We start from the raw sequence: 7,748 nt of genomic DNA on the forward strand, positions 1-7,748 counted from the left end.
ACCATGGTTGATTTTCACATTGAGACAATCTTCGTCAAAATGCGACGTTGAAACATGGTTGACCATGGTCAACAATGGTTGACCATGGTTGATTTTCATGTTGAGACAGTTCTTTCACAATGTGATGTTGGACCATGACTGACCATAATTGACGATGGTTGATTTTCATATTGAACATGGTTGACCATGATTGACCATGCTTGAGCATAATTGACCATGATTGATTTTTATATACAATCTAAGTGCCAATGCGACATTTGAATAAATATTATAAACCCTAAAATAAACATCTTTGTCCATCGTTGACCATGGTTGATTTTCATATTCCCATAATCTTTGTCACAATGCGACGTTGTACCATGGTTGGCCACGATTTATTTTCATATTAAGACAATATTTGTCACAATGTGACGTAGGACCATGGTTGATTTTCATATAGAAACAATCTTTGTCACAATGCAACATTGGACCATGGTTGACCATGAATGATCATGGTTTTAATAATGTGACATTGGAGCAAAAGACAATGTTCATGACAATGTCACCATGATTATTGACCATGGTTGACCATGATAATATTATTATTTGACCATGGTTGTCCACGTAAGTTTATCTTTTTAATTATTATTATGAACCTTCTCCTTATTTTTAAATTGAAGGAACATGAAAAAATATCCAACAACCTATTGCTTACTTTAAAATTGAAAGACCGCTATAAATATCAAAATCTATTGTGCCACCCTCCATGTTCTGTTCAATGATCTCAATACACACGAATTTATCTGCAATCGCTGTCGGCAATTTCACATGGAACAGAGCAATAACATAATGCTCCAATAACCCCGATGTGATAGTACTCGGACTGTCAAAACTATCGGCGATTCCAACACTTCAATGCTAGACTCCTTCCGTTCCGATCTGGCGATGCGATAACAATCGCGAACCCGATATCCTTTCCACTCTTCTCTATAATGGTTTGGGTGCGGGCTGTCGGAGTTCGGACTTCTGCGGTTCATATCAATCCCACGTCATGGATTCTGGAGAATATCCGTGATTCCATCATATACGTCACAGAAAACTATATTCGCATCAGGAAGTTTTGCGTTAAGCTGTTGCACCATGTATTTCATTGCAAAATTGTATTCAATAATCTTATTGTTTACTTCCATAGACACTGTTACTCTCCCATAAGAAGCGCGGAGCACATCCAAGAGGCCCAATACCGATGCACACCATTTTCATCGCATTAAGGTTGTATAAATGCTGCAATATATCGCTTATTTTCATGAACAAAAAATACAGAAGCATTTTATATAAAGATTTACTATAAAATAAAATATATTGGAAAACAAATATCTGTAACCAACATTAAATGGATTTCATTTAACCTGAAGGTTGGAATAATGGAAATTTATTAACAAAATTATCTAAATTTTATATGTCTTTCACATTAAAAGAAGTTAATGCAGTGTAAGTTTGCTATATCTGTGATTTAAATAAATGAATTGTAAATATAAATTGCTTTTCGCATAAATTTTATAGAATCTTCTGTGACTGTAATAAGTTTTAACTACTGAGACTCAAAATAGGCAGAAAGAGTAAATACCAATACCTGCAATTCATTACTGATGGTTTCGATGAGTAGCTGGTTGAATTTCCATGGAGAACTAATCGATCGAACTCCAGAGACATTGCGCAGGTAGAAATGAATGTAGTCATTGCTGAAATGGAAACGTATATCAGAGACTCCGATACTATGTCCTTCGCCGCCTTTTCACCTAAGAATAGGGACATTGTCTGGAACGTATCTGAGGCTTGCTGGATATGTTGAGTCAGGGATATGTGCTACCCCTGCAATTTAACGACCCTATTATCAGACTCCAAATGCTAACCCTGGGCCAAACAAGAACCTATAAAAGAACAGCAATTTTGTTCGAAAATGGGGATCCTCAGACAAGGAGATATAAAGAACAGGAATTTTCGTCGAAAATAGGGATCCTCAAACAAGAAGATATAAAAGAGCAGGAAGTTTCTTTGGAAATGGGGATTTGAGGTAACCAGATCAGAACCGCTGTTAAACAAAACTCCTGCACCTGCAGAAGCGAAATTAACCCCCTGCTACATGTGTTGGTACATTCCTCCCAATCCAAGATACGTGGGAACAAATGGCAGCCCCATGAGAACCGTTGTGGCATTCAAAATAAATAAATAATTCAGCCGCAACCTACACTGAGAATGACGAATTTTCAAGATTCAACAAAGAAATCAAATATTAAAGGGCTTTTTCTTGAACGAACCTAGGTAGTCGATTGTGAAACGGCCATTGCAGAATCTGCCTGTTGGTAAGTGAGTATCAAAGTCTCTTCCGTATGGAGGATTATTAGCTCTGGCAAATGTTCCAAGATAATTATTATTTCCGGCATCAACTGTTGAGTCCCCAAAAATAAAGAACGCAGGAACCAGGGGATAGGATTCTTTAATTCCTTGAGATGCTGGTGCTTCAATATTGGCTACCAATGCACTACTTATCGTTTCTTCCCTTCTCTGTGCAATACTCTCCTCGGCCAGGCTTACGCCGGAAAGCTCAGGGTCGAATTCCATTGATTCTTCTTCATTTTCGGCTGTATCGCCAAGAACGCCGGAGCAGAGAGCAATGGCAGTATTTTCTGAAACGTCTGATTCTTGAGCAGGTCCCGCAGATTGAAGCCATGACGTGGGATCAAGAGCGCCCTGTAGCGTAGGAATATAAAGAATGCAGGATGTAAGAGTGAAGCTGGCGAAGAACAGCCTGAGGGATATGGAGCTTAGACAAGAGGATGGCCTCATAATTCCTATAAATTGCTTGCAGATTCTCTCCCAGCGCTTCTGCATCAGGGCTCGTTGGATTTTACAGTATGCAAACCCGCTCAAATTTCACTTTGGCCACTCACAAATTTTATTTATTTTCTAATTAAAATAAAAGAGTTCTACTTATTGTTTCAAATAAATTGACAAATAAATAAATAAAAGATAAACCTAATCTGGCATTCGAATTTGAAATCATTTCACTTCACTAATATCAGTAATGAGTACAATATGGTCGCTATCGTGTTTCGCCTGTGACGAATCATCAAGGGTAAGTTAAGAAGACAAAGTATAAGTCCCAGTGACCCTCATTAATGCAGCTCGGAGTTATCAGTATCGGGGATCGACACCTCCTCGGCTTTCTTTGTAGCACTCCACTTCCGCGACCCGATATGCGATATTCTCTGACGGACTTCAAATATTTTATGCTCATGTGCATGCTCATTTTGGGTCCGCGCCCATCGGTCCTTCTTAGAGCTCTTAGCTCTGATAGTGTTGAGTTCTTTTGATGCATTTATAATGAGAATTGCCATAGCACAATCTTGGCTCACTGTTTGAGGTTCCTCCTTTATCGTTGTCGGGGATCGGGATATCCTTGCTTCTCTTTGTAACCCTCCACTTCCGCCACTGATATGCGATTTGAACTGGCAAACTTCAAAAAATTTTAGGCCCCTGCGCATAACCGTTTCAGGTCCGCACCCATTGGCCCTTCTCAAAGCTCTTGGCTCTGCCAAACCCCAATCCCGATCGGTCAACTTTAAAAATGAACTTTCACCATTCTAATTTATATATAAAAGCACGAAATTCTGTGAGATACAAAAAAATACAATTTAGAGAAAAAACTCTTATAAATCTTTTAAAATACAAACAGTATATAAATAATTTGCATCTCAAAAAAATTCTATCCATCTAAAAAAGGCTAAATACATGATATTATTATGAAATCAGACACTTTCCAACTTTGCTTATTAGACAGTGATGCATACACTCCCATATAAATAGTTAACAGTTGCTTGTGACAGACATGCGAGCAGTAAGCACGTAGTAATCTTACAGGCTATTATCATGCGTAATTATCCTAAAGCTTTTACATAGTATTAGCAATATGAATTCTTTCCTCACTGCTTCTGACGTAGTGCAACCAGTTCAATCCACCGAATTATTAAGTTCAATATTCACAATACCATACTTACACCATACCATGTATAATTTTCTTCAATGGTCTTGCATAGCAATGGGGCACTATTTGAGAGCGAACTCAAACACCGGGAGCACATTCTGGAGGTGTGACAGGGTACCTGGACCTGTCGGTGCAATAATCATATATCACGTGATTCCTTCTCACCCACTCGTATCTCTCTGTTTCTGAAGGACTGAGCTGTCTATAAGCCAGACCTTCCCACCAGTTCTTAGGGTTCGAAGCACACAATTTATTACCAGGCACTGCGCATCCTTCAATGTCGAAATCGCTATAATATGCAGAGAAGGGCGCTTTGCTCCAGTTGATCTTCTCCAACCCTCCTCTTGTAGCCCAGTCATCAGCTTCCCACAGAGTTGAATAGATTCCCAATGACTGAGACTTAGGGCAAAGACCTGATTTTTTTCTCCTGCAAATTCAACCGCTGCCCCTTATAATTCGACAGAGCATATCTACAGCATAGCGCAGTGTTGGAGAGATTTAGCCATATTAAACTGTCGATCGTGCCTGAATTCTGCCCTGTTACAAATATCTGCATGCCCAAATGGACCTATTGGCTCTCAGTTCGTATCCATGAATTGCTATTTGCATTCTGAGTAGTGTGACGGGTCGTGTAATTGTTAAATTAATGGAGAAAACACTTGGCAAACAGTTGAATAGCCTTACGTTTCAGAATACGAAGAGGTATAAGATGCACGTTTCACAAACCTGAGGAAAACCGTCGCTCGGTTGTTCATCTTTGATCCAGGCATCGTTAGGTTAATGTAACCAAATGAAATGATCATGGGGATAGGCTTAGGTTTCAGAATACGAAGAGCTATAAGATGCACGTCTCACAAACCTGAGGAAAATCGTCGCTCAGTTGTTCATCTTTGATCCAGGCATCGTTAGGTTAATGTAACCAAATGAAATGATCATGCGAATAGGCTTACGTTTCAGAATACGAAGAGCTATAAGATGCACGTTTCACAAACCTGAGGAAAATCGTCGCTCGGTTGTTCATCTTTGATGCACGCGTCGTTAGGTTAATGTAACGAAATGAAATGATCATGCATGTTTCATTATTTATTTTCTTAAATTTTGCATTATTTATTTTCTTAAATTTTATTTGTCCTAATCCTTTTATATGTGTCCATAAATAATAAGCACAGTAAATTTTTAATCATGTTTTGTAAAAAATTAATTTAAGTATGGTTTAAGTATGTGTTTTAGACATGCAAGAAAGTTACTGTAGCAAATTTCATTCATTGATTTAGTGACGACTACAAGAATATACTGGCATCTTTTAATTCAAGCCATCCGATCAAAATATTAATTAAGAAAATGATTAACTTGCCAATTCTGATAAGGAGTCACGCCTATCAGCGTAAATATAGAGAATTTAATTATTTTGTTTCCCCTTCTCTTTATGTTTCATTACAACTTTTGAGTTCATCGTGAGGTTTTGTGAACTCCATCTGATAAAATTGGGAAAACTTTTAACTTAAATTGTTAACTTCATGAAACATGATGAACAATTTTATTTAAAATTCTATTTATTTTTAAAAACATTTTAAAAATAAAGTTTTGTAATAAATTTCTATAAATTATTTGTATTTAGAAATGACTTTCATGCTTAACAATACACAAGTACATATATATTATTATTATTTTAAATATATATTTAAGATATTTTTTATTATTTTTTATAATTCTTATGTTATCTTTTATAAATATATTAAAAATTAAAGTAGCTATATAAATTAAATAGTTAATAACCAATAAGTACGAAAACCATTATTTTATGATACATCTTATATTACCAAAATTAAAAGACATGGGATAAAGGAAGAAAGTATCTTGGAGAATAAGGATATATTAAAAATACTACTACCTCCAAATGTAATGATAATTTGTGGGGTGATAAGGAGCTATAGGGAAAGTCAATTCCCACTAGTACAACTGGTTGAGGATGGGCCTCGCCAACAAGGTGACTTGGGTTAAAACCTCATAGGGGGCGGTTGTGCCCTCTGCTAGGGGGGAGATACGCTAAAAAATCCAGTCATCTAAGGGCTAGTGTGTCCCAAGTTAGGTGTGATTTCCGAGTGACTTTGACGGCTTAGATGCCCCTGGGTCATGACTCCTGAAGCCAAAATTCAAGCTTGGAGGATCATAGACAACTTGACAAACAAACAAAAAAAGGAGCTAGAGGAAAAAGGAATTAAGGAGGTAATCAACCCTCCTCTTGCTAACCAGAATTCTCTTTCTGTCTTGACATGCAGTAAGAAGAAAAAGAGCATTGTAGAGATAAGAATTATTTCTCATGAGATTTGGAGTGAAATCGAAGGTTGGTCTATTCTCAAAACATCCCGAGACAAAAGAATCTATTACCTTTGCGATACTAAGAAGGTTCAAGATGAAAAAACATTTACTCTCAAACAGTTGGTTTCAAAACATTTGCCACACTACTAATCTTTTTGACTTGTTAAGTCAACAAAACTACAGTGATCTAGGAGCACCTCTTTCCCTTTTTTTTGATCATAGAAATCAAATATTAAAAATTGCAATTAATCTCTTACTTTTTGATGGTCTGATAGGCCACATTGGTCTTAGTGGATGTTAATTATCATCATCATTAATAATAATTATAAAAATAATATATATATATATATATATATATATATATATATATATATATATATATATATATATATATATATATATATATATATATATATATATATATATATATATATATATATATATATATATATATATATATATATTAAAAACATGTTGCAAGATTATTAACTATGTAATCTATTTTGTAAATAAACTTTGTTACAATACCATGACTGACTCATAGAACATGTTCAAAAGATGATAACTGTGCATAATTACTTGTAAGATAAATTTCAACTTTTGATTTGTCACTTACAAAAATATTACAAAATATTTCACAGAAATTAAAATATCCAATACCTAAAAAATAAATGAATATATACATAATAATAAACTTAAACATATATGAGACAAAGTCGTTGTTCATGAGGAGCTGTGGGGGAAGCACAGAATGAGGGTTTGGAACAACAGGGGATTGTTGGTTACCATGGAAGGGCGAGGAGGGGGGAGTTCTACTCCCTCCTACAGCCACGTAGTGGCGAACAAAAACAAGGAAGTGGGCTCGAATCGCTTCAAAAAGCCAATGGAGGCAGGAACGGAGAGGATCAACATGGAAAAACCGGAAAACAACAGTTCTCATGAGCAGGAAAAGAATCATGAGGAGGTTAGAGGAGAGAAGAGAACAAAAAGTAGCAGTCAGAAAGCTGAGAACAGGAGTGTGACAGGACTCTGCAAACCCAGGTCAGCCATTAAACCCCGGGTTGTTTTAAATAATCCGGCGTTACAGGAGCACATGGATCATATGGCGACATATGCAGTTATATGTAAATTTATGGGGATATGGCCAACGGAGAAGGCGTTGCAGGTGTGGATAAGAAACCAATGGAAACCTAAGGGGGAAATAACCCTCCACCTTGGGTCCAAGGGTTTCTTCACAGTGGTATTCACAAACCTAGAGGACAAAGACAGAGTGTTCGAAGGAGGACCATGCTTCTATGCGGCGGTTGGCCTCTACATGTGACCATGGATGATGAATTTTGTCCCGGAACAAGCAACATTCACATTAGTATCGATATGGATACGATTCTACTCCCTACCTTTAGAT

At 36.7% G+C, this 7,748-nt stretch overlaps 1 pseudogene; it reads right to left on the minus strand.

Moving 5' to 3' along the window:
* Positions 1-1,028: 1,028 nt before the first annotated feature.
* On the minus strand, positions 1,029-2,826 carry LOC149169419 (GDSL esterase/lipase 7-like; annotated as a pseudogene).
* Positions 2,827-7,748: the final 4,922 nt, after the last annotated feature.

Source organism: Pinus tabuliformis, chromosome 4_2 (genome assembly GCF_031772625.1).
Source record: "Pinus tabuliformis cultivar Carrire ecotype Pingquan chromosome 4_2, CPIR1, whole genome shotgun sequence".
NCBI classification, from domain to species: domain Eukaryota; kingdom Viridiplantae; phylum Streptophyta; class Pinopsida; order Pinales; family Pinaceae; genus Pinus; species Pinus tabuliformis.